The 13,229-nt window shown below is 41.2% G+C and overlaps 1 protein-coding gene across 1 annotated transcript in view; it reads left to right on the forward strand.

Moving 5' to 3' along the window:
• ptprn2 (protein tyrosine phosphatase receptor type N2) overlaps positions 1-13,229 on the forward strand; it is a 179,129-nt gene that overhangs the window by 123,709 nt on the left and 42,191 nt on the right. The window lies entirely within an intron of this gene.

The raw sequence follows: 13,229 nt of genomic DNA on the forward strand, positions 1-13,229 counted from the left end.
GTGCAGCCATTGTCATGGCGATTAATGACTTGCCTGCACCTGAGGTGCACACAGAGAGCTCATGAGAGCAGATCAGCAAAGGCTGTTTAATATGGGTTTTAACTCCTCGAACAAGTTCTTCCCATACCCAAACCGTTGGTCCAATCAAAAAAAATAAAGTGATGGTGAGAGAGAGCCACTTCTCGTGAACGCACGTGTCGTGTTTTATATTTCTAGAGTTTAAAATGTGTTGCACCCCAGCTGTTTCCAGAAATTTCTCCTCTGAGTTTACATGGGAGTGAATGAGAAAAAAATCGGCGCTCCCTTCGCTTTGGAGCCACTCAGCAAAAATGTGTACATGTGAGAGATTCCATGTCAACATATCTGTGACCAGGACAAATTTTCCTACGTTTTGTGGTATAAATTGTGTATGTACAGTGAAGATTGTGGCCATGGCAGTGAGTTAAAGACAAAAGTTTTAGACGATTTTTAGAGCTCTCTCCACTCTAGCTCACAGCATTCCGTGCAATACACACCCATTATAAACTGACAATTTCTCCACTTTTGCTTATGGTACTTTGAGAGGCACAGATTAAAAACGGTAAAAGATATGAAAAAGATGAAATCAGGTCTGAATAGATTAGACCTGTGGCAACATTTGAGAGTTGGAATGGAGTCTGTAGCTCAAAGTATGGAGACGCTGTAAAGGCTAGAAAAAGCCCAAAGATTGGTCTCTTTCTCCCCCCTGCTGCCATTCATTTCCTAAGGGACAGCTTTCGAAGATCGTCAGGACATTTTTCTGACATCTCACCTTTAGGAGCCCATAAAATCCAAACTAATCGAGTAATGAAAAAGTTATAAACAAGATCTGATTAGAAGGAGTTGATCTGTCATCCGTGCAAGTTTGAAGCTGATAGGATAAACGGTGTATGTGTATTTTTTAGGAAAGGCAGTTTTAAGGCAAAATCTTACTTTGAAAGGGCAAATAGTTCACTTCCTGTTGGATTTAAGTCAGGGGTGTGAGCACGAGAATTGTAGGGCTTGATGAGACAAACGCGTCAGTTTTGGTTTGATGTCTCTACGACATTCCTACAGGCCACAGTGGCCATTTTAGTGTGCCTAGGTGGCGCTAGAGAGCCCATTTTGGCACTTTAGGGGTTAATTTCCAGTTCAAAGAGGTGGCGGGAGAAAGAAAGAATAATAAACGCCCCAAAAACAATAGGGTCCTCTGCCTCTAGGCTCGGTCCCTAATAAACACAAAGGTTTCCAAAGTGCTGTACAGTAAAATAAACACAATAAAACATAAAAAGACAAAATACTACATAAAATCAGCAACCTATGTGGTGTTAAAAGCCAAAGAAAAGAGGTGCGTTTTAAGAAGAGTTTTAAACTTAGACAGTGAGGAGGCCTGTCTAATGTGCAGCGGCAGTTCATTGTTTGCTTGAGTTTGACTTTGTGAGTTGCTTAAAAAAAAAATACTATTGTGTCTGGAATGAATCCCTATTCGTGTTTCAGGGCGCTATTGCATGGTCAGACACTTTTTCCATAGTGTCCAAATTATTGAATACATTGGAGGGCACTTATTGTTTTTCACAGTGCACTATAATATCTAGTGAATATCCATACTCACTATATTATCTATACCGCAATGCATTCCAGGTTTCTGTGACCTAGAAACCAACAAGTAGACAGATGTCAGCAGCAGCGATGGATGTTGCTTACCATTGCCCCAGACGTCAGCCTTAAAGGCCAAACTGCAGTCCTCTCAAATGAGCAGAGGCACGCCTTTGGGCATTTCTTAGGAGCAACAAATTCAGTAACATTAATACAGGTTAAAAAGGAATCATCTTTAAGGCACACAGATGTCAAATATCTAGCAAAATTTGTGTTTGCTGGCTCTTGCAAGATTGTTTGTTGCTTATTGTCTTGAGGCCAATATAATATTGTATGCTAAGCTAATGTAGGCTAATGTCAGCTACCACTTGCTGCTGTCGCAATGGTAGTAGTCAACATTAACGTTCCTCCAGCCCACTGCTGTTATTAGTGTCCAAATTACCATACTTATTTAAGTGGGTTACAATTAATTATGAGCCTCAATGGATTCCCTTATATCAGGAAATACGAATTTGGGAATAGGGATTCATTCTGGACACATCTGCTGTCTCTGACTGAGCTTTTAATGTTTCAAACTGACTCGTTTTCAAATAAGAATCCTGTAAAAGGCTCATAAATATGCACTTAATGGCTACATATCATGCTGACAGACTGAGGCTAAAGCTCCATGTCCCGTAGCATCCTCACCATATGATCCATGTAGAAGACACAGATATCATAGAAACAGCAATATTTATGGTATTGTAAGAACAATGCTGTTCGACTGTCATTTTAACATAATCCTACTTAGCCACTTATGAACTTGGACAAGCAGGACAGAGGTGAGATCAATGCTTTATCATTCGCATTTTCAAACAGTAGCCTCTGTTTTCACTTTAATGCTACAAGAGAAAAGGCTTGGATTAGTAACAGCTGTTTTTGGCAAACATAACACTGTCTCAGCGCACAGGTTTGGCCGGGGTTGGTGGTGTGTAGGCTGAACTTCAGATCCAGTAAAGAGGAGGACAGAGCTGCTAACGTTAACTCAAACTCTGACAGTCCAAATTTAGCTACCAGCTAACTGATGGCTGGGATGATGATCCCATGTGTTGTTTTGGGGTTTGACTCTTGAGAAGTGTCTGACTCATACAAAACACCTGCTTTGCCCACAATTGATCGGCCTCCTTATTAAAGCGTGAGGTAACTTGTAAACAATGCCACACTTGTTTGAACAAAAGGCTGTTTATGGTAATTTGTCGACTGGCAGCAGCAGCAGTGGGGTTGAAGGCTGGGGGCCTGGGGGGAGGTGGGGGGGACCTGCGGTGTCCACAGCTGGATAGCATGGCAGAGGTTTTAAATGTCAGCGTTGAAGGGGGATGTGGCTGCCATTTGGCCTGACAATCTGCATGCCGAGGGACTGGCAGCGGGATGCAGGGGCAGGGTGCTCCCGGTCCCGGCCACAGAGCTCTCACCTTCTGCCATTTATCATGCGGCTACTTGCCTAGTGCATCTGGCACCTTAGCACTGACAGCAGCAGGAAAAGCAGTTGCTCCAGGCTAACCGGTGGCCCATAGTAATCTTTTTAACATCACAACAAAATTAGGGCAGAAGTATTTGTCTGGAGTAGGGTTTACTTGTTAGGAATGCAGCAATATTTTAAGTAGTTTTGATTTGTTTAGAGTTCAATAGAGAGGATTTGCTGCTAAAACCAACAATTTATTTCCAAATATGATATAACAGTGACAGAGTGCAAGTTATAAGGTAATAATCATAAGCACTAAACAATCATTATCTTTGTTGAGAAGTGTTTTATTCAATAAAACAACACATTTTAGAATCAAGCTCACTGTAGTCATATGTTTATGTTGATGTATAAATGAGTCATAGCTGTCTTTTTAGTAAACACCACATTTTAAGTTTGTGGTTGATGTGAGGCGGATTAATTATTGCTCAGTGAGCGCACAATATGGAAACCACTTTGCTCTCAGTAAATTAAATGTAATCAACTGTCATATCATCTTTTATTGACTTTAATTGACTGTAATTGTGAATCCTGCTGTAACTGCTGGTTACTTTCTGCATGGCAAGGTCAACTAAATTGCTTGATGAGCTGTTATGGTCTTTTATATGATGACCTTGACTTGGGAGGGTGTATGAATATCTTCCGTCCGTGGTGATAAAGCATGAAATGAAACTGGACCACTCTGCTCTGCAACATCTACTGGTTGTGTTCACTGCTAGAAAGCACCATGCTGTAATGGCCTGGCAATACTTAGACATGGCCAAATACATACATTAAAATTGTAAGTAAGTTTATACATTTATGTTTTTGACAGACATGCGCTGAACCTCCAAAATGTCAATGTTTTGCTAAGAAAAATAGCCTTTTTTAAGCAGTTTGACATTTTATTAATAGTCAATTGCTTTTAAATGAACAGTGTGTAAGATTTATAAGGGATTTGGTGGCATCTTGCAGTCAGGATTGTAGATCGCAACCAGCGGAAACTTCTTCAGGTTAGAATTCCTTCAGTATTCATTGTTCAGGAGGTTTTTACTGGAGCCGAATTATCCACATGGGGCCTCCTCCTCTCCAAAACAAACCCAGTGATTTAAACAGGTAAGAACAGTGAACAAAGCACTTTCACATTACAAATCAGTGATTCTCCAACACTGTTCAGCATGTTGGAGACAGGCTGCTAGCTCAGCACCTGCTAATGTATGGTCTTTTTTCTCTGATAACTTAAGATCCAGATGTCAGAAGGTTTTTACCAGGAGCCAAAATAACCCCAGAGGTCTCTTTCTCTGAATAAAGCAGTTTCATGTTAAAAAAATCAGTTGTCTTTTGACACTTATGTCACAGAGGGGCTGCTAACTACAGTGGCCGACGCAGAAAATATGATTGGTCCTATGCAGAGCCAGTTTTTGGTTTGTCTGTTCTGGGCCACTGTAGAAACATGGCAATGCAACATGGTGATCTCCATGGACGATGACCCGCTCTCTATGTACATGTAAATGTCTCATTATAAGGTGATGAAAACACAACAAATATTTTTTCAGGTGATTAGAAATGAAAGAAAACATAGTTATATTCCATTTCTGCCACTATATCCCCCTACACCCTACACACTACGCCTTTAAATGGCTCATTTAGCTTTAGTAGAAGGGTCATTTTCTCTTAATCCTTGAATTAAGAATAACCAAATTTTGATACAAGTTTTTCTCTGGAGAGCAACATTATATTGAATTTAAATCAAAACTATGGCAGAAACTGAAATTGAAACTATAATTATTTTTCTACCTGGATCTGCACCTGCTATTTAATTTTGTCTAATATCCGTCAATAACTGAGACTAATTAGGCCCTTTAGCCATGAACTGAAGACATTTCTTTAATGTGTTTGCTGAAATATATGTTGTCTTTCATCCTAAGATATGATGCAATCATTGCAAATGCGGCGTACATGTGAAGGTAAAAAGCAGTGGCAAAGATCAGACATCTGATCGTGTGCTGTGAACTGGAGAAGCATCCTGCTGTGATGGGATTTTTGCTTTACATATCACAGTCATGTCCGTGTGTGCATGGTTGCCAACACGCCTATTTACATTCACAAACATGCTCGTCATGTCAGGTGTTTGCGGCAAATGCACAGATGCAGCGAACACCCAACGGGGTGCAGGTGGATATCTGTATAAAAATAGGATTACCTGCGCATAAACAGAAGCTGCTACAAGTACACCGAGCCTAAATCATTCTTTGAACCAGGGTACATGTCTGCGGCTTAAAAACATACACGACAACAGTATGTCAAACAGTGTTGAGTAAAACTTGGGACAATTGACTCCTCAAACTAAACGTCTCCCACTTTGGGACTTTATCTGTATAATTCTGTGAAAGAAGAACACAAAATGTGTCATTTGGCAAAGCTTCATCGACATCAAGAACTAATAGAAGGAATTACATTTCATTGTTGGAAACCACAAAAGGCAAAAGGATCTTGGCAATCCAGGTCCATGAACACATGCAATCACATGTCAGTCATCATTCATTACATTATTCACTTTGAAGAAGGAGGAAAAAAAGAAATCATCACAGCCTCACAAAAAGCCATACAGTGTAATTATGTTTGTGGGTGAAAATAGGCTAGATTGATTATATGCATTTACAATAATGAGCTGTCAATGTATTATTATGTTACAGAGCCATCAAAATCTTGACATAAATCATAATTAATTCTGCCTTCAGAATTTCTGATCAGCCGTACTTTGTATTGTTTGTCAGAGGTTGTGGTTTGAAGCGATGGGAGATGTGAGCGGCAAACAGGCGGCTGATACCGTACTACAGCTGTGGCAGCAGCCTCATTAGGGATTCACAGAGGTTTCTTTCGACGAGCAGCGCTGCTTGGTTTGGCTCGGGGGCAGACTACTCTTATAAATCTGCTGGAGCTGTGAGACAGACAGACAGCAAGACATGCAGGGAGGCGCTGGCCAGGCAGAGTGTCAGCTCCGTTCCTGCAGAGGATTGTTTTGCAGCGCCAGGCCCCTGACTCTCCCCCAGCTGATTGGTGTGGCTTCATTAGCATGGGCAGTGGCTCCTCCGATTTGCAGTAATTAAAGAGAGAAATCAGAGCGCTTGCCTCCAGTCCAGACACAGCCAGTGCCTGTCAAGTGAGATCGCCGTGGAACAGATCTAGCCCTCCTGGCCGCCTGCCACTTCACAATCTCCCCCTCGTCCCTAAAGTAGGAGTGAGTCTGGAGGAGAGGTATGGGGTGTTGGCGTCTGTGCCAAGTTACCCCCTAAGTAACCCCCGGGGTTACACAGGCACACACGCCTCTCCCTGCGGGCGCACGCTGGGCCAGCGTTGCCATAGTGATAACAAGGGAAAATGTTTAATGGAGACACTGATGAGAATTTATGAGGCTGTGGCTGTGTGCGTTTACAGGGATACGACCCTTAGCCTATCACACGCTGCCTCCTGTGGTTCTACATGTATATCTTCACTTACACAAGCTGTAGCTGATCATCGGGGCGTATGCTCGGGCAGGCGGTCTCAATATGCTGCAAGTCCAGCAACACGCAGGTACAGTTGGAGGCACGTGGCATTGGTTGTCCAATTAAGTTAATCCAGTGTGATCAGAAAAGTATATTGTTTTCATTTAGAGCAAAATGGAAGAATCAGTGTCGACTAATCTGTTGAGAGGTGTTCTCATCGGGGCAATTTAAATACAAATTGTATTAAGGTGTCTGTGTACTCCAGACAAAATTGAATTTGGTGTTTTCATAAAGGAAGAAATGGCAGAAATGTGACCATAAAAAAGCGCCGACTGCCAAACGTGGCTAGACGGCCATCAATACTCCCTCCAGTGTAACCAGTGGAGCCATCTGATTGGTTGTGTTTTTTCACAGAGGTTCTTCAGGCTTCTTGTTTCCAGTTGTTTTGAGTAGCTTTCGAGACGTGTCTTGCAAACTCTTGTTTCTGTCATGGACACTACTGAACAAGCATGCAGGTTCTCATGGAGTGTGCTGGCATTTGCTTGGGGTGCCATCTTCAACAGCAGTTCAACAGCCCTTGAGAGCAGGTCAGATTTGATTCATTTAAAGCACACTTCTGACCTGAGTGTGGACACAAATTGAGGGCCATCTGGAGTGTGAAGTCCTTTGCACAGTTATAAACTGATAAGTATATTTTTCACCTTAGCAGACACAACATAAAGGGCCACAGATGCATACCCTTTCATTTAGTATGAGGGTACCTAGTAGGTCTTGACTAACCTGACATGCCAGATGGTTTGTTACACAGAACCATCTGAGAAGCCGTCATTAGAAACTGTTTGGGAAAGGGCAGGCACTTTCGAAAAATACTTGGCAGGTGATTGGATGAACCATCTGTCTATCACTGTCTATCTCAGGCCAGTTGGGAGAAGAGCGAAACATCTTTTCCATTGAGAAAAGCCTTCAGTGCCTTTCTCTGCTCTGGTTCTGATGTAACTGATGCTGTTGCAGCATCTATGCTAACCTCTTTAGGAGCTACCAGTCACCTCTCCGTGTCTTGTCACACACACACACACCTTAGTCTGACTCACCGGATGTAGACTGTGGCTATTAGCTTGCCATTGATTGGTTATGTAGGCCGTCATTCTAACTCCCGTCAGCTCTTTGTGTGTTACAATTTCACTATGAGAAACGGCAACAACAACCTCTGAGCTAACAACTTACACGATAACAATGGCAAGTTTTAAAGAATATTTGAATGCTCTACAACAAATAAAACAACTTGTGAATGCACCTCTGAGAAGTTGTTGATGTTGATTTGTTTCCTGACATGGCCAGTCAAAGTTGATTTGCCACTTCTTTTAACTCTGGCAGCAGCATGCGCCAGGGAGATTGAGCTTACCTATGTACTGAATCAGTCCACATAATGCTAGCCTCTGTGGTATCACAGGAGTCGCAAGAGTCTCGCAAGAGTCACATACAGCTAGCAAATCAGTTGTAGTTTTAACGGGGCCAGTGAGCTCCTCCAGAACTACGGTATAGTCAGGCTTCACCTCTAGGACACCAATTATCAAATAATGTTTGACATATGTTACAGTGGTGTTTGGCTTTGTGGAGAATTAGCCATTTTAATGCCAGGGCTCACCTCTCCATGTGCAAATGTTCCACCAAATTAACTTCCCCCTGACGCTATTTTTCAAAGGCACCGTCCCTGCATCCTGGGTGTAGTACCGCCCAAGATGACTGTGATTCGTTTAAAGAAATACAAATAGCCAGAACATTTTCCTACTATAACAGAATGATGATGTGTGCTTGCAGACTGTGGAGATATGTCCGGCTACTCAAGACTACACATACCTAAATCACACCCATGATTGTAAGTAGCTCCTCACTGATAGGAGCTACGGACACTGATAGGTCCGAATCACTGGTGGTGCGGATACAAACATATTACTTGAAGCCTGATAGGTGAATTTTTATGAGATTTAATGATATTGTTAGAATCCAGCTGCAATGCAATCGAAGTGCCTGATAGTTTACTGTACTGATTTTTACTTACAGTTTAACCTGAACTAAATTAGGTGATCATGGTTCCTTAAATTCCTGCCATGACTTGGCCCACACACGTCAGACTACACATATCTTGCATTTTTGCTTTGGCGTCCAAAGCATCAGGAAGCATGTTGAATATGTGAAAAACTGGGCAATAGAAGGCACAGAAACTTGAAGTCAGTCTTTCCTTCAAGGCTGTGTTGGGTTCTCATCCACTATTGACACACTACATGAGAAAAAATGCCAAATTATCTCGTCCACTTGTCATTTTTGTTCTTGACACCTCACGGCTCTTGAATCGAACCATTATCAAGCTGATCTTCTACTACAATCAGTTAAGGTAGCACACTGATTCGGCTGCCTGGAGGGTGCACTGGAAAAAGCACTCATCCAACACGACCTCAGTTCAATCCCCAACAGCAGCGCTTCTATATTTTTCTGAGATTGTTGGTGGAATTTTAACTCTTTGGACAATCAAATTCAGCACCACTGTGCTATATTCAAGCAGCCACAGAGACATACAGTGTTTCAGAGGCTTTTAGATGTTATGTGGACCCAGGTGTGGAGAGGACCCATCCTATTGAACCCATGAAGTCACTCTGCACTCTCCTCTGAACACTTCTCTTTGTCCCTTTACTGTCAGTCTCAGTATCAGAGTCTCCCAGCCCACTAAGTCTCTTGTGACTGGGGTTTCAATTATGAATGCTACCTTTGACTACCTCTGTTATTCCGCGGCAGCCCACATATCCCTGCCTGCCACCACTCATGTGTGACTTGATGTATTGTCTCACTGTTTTCCCCCCTTTCAAAATTAATTGCAGTTTTATCTCTCCTCAAGATAAAAAAAAAAAGCCAGCCGAGAACATAATAGTCTAAAAGTAGTGTGGTTTCTATTCAAACAAAACAATTAAAACCTTGGTGTTTTCCTCGCTGTTTTTGACTGTGGACGTGTTGGATGAGATTTTTAGTGGCGGTTCTTCTTTTATCTTTTCACACAATAGGATGAAGTATTACCTTCAATTACCTGTCGTGATTGGGTTTTGTTTTAGCAAACCAGGATCACATCCTGGACCTGACCATTTTATTTGGCGTCTAATGACTTTTCACCTACAGTATCGTAATATCCCTCATCAAAAACTAATTACATCTTGAAAAAATAATTCTTGTCTTTGTGATTAATGCAAACCTGAGCGTAATTTGCTTCGTCTCTGACCACAGTGCAAACATCGTCACCAGTACTGAGTTGATTTTACTTCAGTTTTTCGGTGTGAGCACCATTTGCTAACTTAGTTTAATTAATTTTGGCTGGCACTTTAGCAAACATGAACATTATCATTGTCAGACATATTGCTATTGTCAACCCAGCTGCAGGTAGAAAGGATCATTACTGTCAGCTAATACCAGTTGGGAATTAAAGCTGCACCTTGAACAAATTAAGAAGAAAAAGTTGAAGTAAATCAATTCCACTTTCACAAACATAGTTGAAGGCTTGGTCTTGTCTGGAAATAACTAATCCGGTATTGAAAGTAAAGATCACAGCTTATATTTATAGCTACTCTTCATTTTAAATAATCGCTCAAATTAGCTTCTCTGTGTGTTACAGGCAAGAACGCCTAATGAGGCCATTGCATACGAGTTTTATTTAAGCGATTATTTGCTGAGCATGATCGCCATCTGCCATAGCTTAGCAACTGCAACTATTCACAGCAGACTATGCTTTTGATTTCTAAACATGTTGAAGTGATTCACATCAGGGTGTAGTAAGAGCAATACTCTGCATTTAACGATTGTGGAGTCTGGTGTCTTTTTTGGCTTTTCCAGAACAAAAAAACACAAAAGCAAAGTTGTAAGACAAAGGCAACGGAGCTAATGTTAGCCTAATTAGCTAGCTAGCTACAGCTGGCCCCTAAATATTACATTATCACGAGACTTAAGTCACAATACAGAAATATTGCAATTTTAGGTGTTTTGGAATATGCTGAGTATTGTAATAACATATATTGCAATATACTGCAATTTATTGCCTTTTTTTTCAACTGCAAAGTATGTCCCCTAAAGAAAACTTTGTCAGCATCTGTTTTATCTAATAAGATAAAGTCTGTTCATCTCATTTCAATCATTTTTAGTGCAGCAAAATGTATCTAGTGGACTAAAAAAGCAATTATTTTATTCTAGTAGGCTACCAAAAGTTTCATTTGTATTTACAATATTAATAATTTAGATAATACACAAAATATCTAAACTTGGCGTCCATATAGTGATACAATATTACCAAGCAAAATATTGCAATATTATGCTGTATCAATCTTTCCCCCACTTCTAACAGTTGAAAAACTCTGCTAGCATCAGTTGTACTAATAACTGCTAAATCTACCTCTGTCTGAAATCAAGGATGCATTGTTTTCTGAATTTTAAGTAGTAAACTGCATTTGTCCTGTTCAAAAATGAAAAGTGTGACAGGTGTGGGCATAAATATTTAAAGACAACTCGATACAGCATTGGAGGTGGGGCTCCGTTTATTCCAATGAAAGTTGCTCAATGGCACATGAAGCCAAAAAAGTTTGACTTCTGGGGTGTAAAATTATTCCTATCTTCTGCATTATTTGGCCCATAGAGCAACTGCACTCTAGACTTCACCGACTGAGCGGGCTTCTTTCAGTTTAGCCCTGCGCTAACTTGAGTGAGGATGAAATGATTTAATCGTGTGATTCTTCTAGACTTCACAAATGTTATTAGAGAGAATAGATCAAATATAGTGAAACAAGTCATTTCGTGGGGGCTGTGATGCTAAGAAAAATGTATCCATTGATTTACAGATGTCTCTTCCCAATGCAAGTCTATGGGAAAAAGTCTTTTTGGGGCCCAATGACATAATGTGACTGACACAGAAGTTGTAGTTACACTGTTTGGCCACTGGCACTTTTGGGGGTCATTTGTGTTTCCTAGGATAGTACAAGGCTATTGAAAGAAGGCTGGGACATGCTCTTTGACCTATGGGGCTATGGGGTATGACACATGAGGAGTGTAACTAGAGCTGGGATGTTGAAGGGTTACAGTAGACGGCAGTAGAAATGAAGGAACGGTGTCCGCTCAGATGCTCTTTGGGTCCACTCGGTCTGACAGAACTTTTGGGTACACTCACAGAATTTCAGTTCTCACCTATATCTTTATTTTTCGTACGAAACTATTCTGACCCAAGGACAGACTGCAGAAGCCTCAAAGAAACTTATAAGTCACCCTCCATGTTTGATGATAATACACTAACTATTGAGCCTTTCGGCAAGTGCAGACCAGATTTTACTGTGCATGTGTTGTACCCCATTTATATGATGTGAAATGACGCTGTGACTACTCCTCTTTCTAACCTCCTTGGGATAGCGAAGGCATGACCCTCCCCACTCTGCCTTACTCTGCTTCTGATTGGCTTGCCCTTACATTCTTACCTTAACCCTAACCAATCCAACCAATGAAGGCAACTAGTACTAGCCAGTCAGAGGGAGAGTAGGGTGGGTCATGCCTTCGCAATCCGAGGAAATGCAGGTTTGCTTCCTAGGAGCCCAGGGTAGCAACAGGGACTTAGCTAATGGTATATTAAACAGAAAGCGGCTTTGGCTGACCTCTTAACACCATCAGATACAGATTTGTCCATAAAATGCTGCCAGTTCATTGCTTAACCTATATATCATAAACATCATTAAAACTTCAGTACACTCTGTGCATATTAAGTGATCAAAACGAGCACTAAATATGCATCACTTTGTTGTCATCCTCGTAGATTACAACAACATTTTCTATCATTTTACAGATGTAATGTGATTTTCGACTCCAGGCTATGACGCCACAACACTGTCTTTTTGAAGTGCACATTGTTGTGCATGTGTGTGGGTTTGCCTCTCCGCTTTAAATATAGTCAAGATGACAGGCATAGCATTTACCTTGATGTTTACTGCTTTGAACTACTTGGCATGGGCAATGCCTGGGCTGGGATTCACATAAGAAAGAGGTCTATTTGAACAAGCCCATCTGGGGAAAATACCAGAATGACATGGCTGACACACACACAGGCTTTGAATGGTTCCTCTCTGAGCAAGTGATGAGCATGAGACACAGCAATTCAAATGTTTCAAGTAAAACCCAGAAATGGGACCTTTTTGTGTCTTTGAACATCATCCATTAGGAAACAGGGGTGTTTCTCTCTCACACACACTCGCAGAGACAAAATGCATTTAAGACATTCACCTCACTGTTAAGTATCTGCACCTTAAGTGATGTGTAAAGGGGGGTTTAGATGCGAGAGCAAGGTGTCACCTTTTCATATTCTCTCGGTATAAGTGCTATTTTATGACTGCAAAATGCAGTGTTCCAACTAAAAAATCTACCCAAATCACATCGCTATCCTGTGAATCCAAATAAATACACTCTCAAGCCAAACTTCTGCTGATATGAGAGCTTTGTTTCATTATAAATGTTTAAGATAAGCATGGAAATAGAACGTTTAAAAACCAGAGTATAAAACCCAGATGATGCTAAATCTTTCCCCTCTCACAAACGTCTCCTAATATCACTTCAGCAATAACAATAACAGCTGGTGGATCTGATAAAAAACCCAGAACACC

This window comes from Epinephelus moara, chromosome 11 (assembly GCF_006386435.1).
Source record: "Epinephelus moara isolate mb chromosome 11, YSFRI_EMoa_1.0, whole genome shotgun sequence".
NCBI classification, from domain to species: Eukaryota; Metazoa; Chordata; class Actinopteri; order Perciformes; family Serranidae; genus Epinephelus; species Epinephelus moara.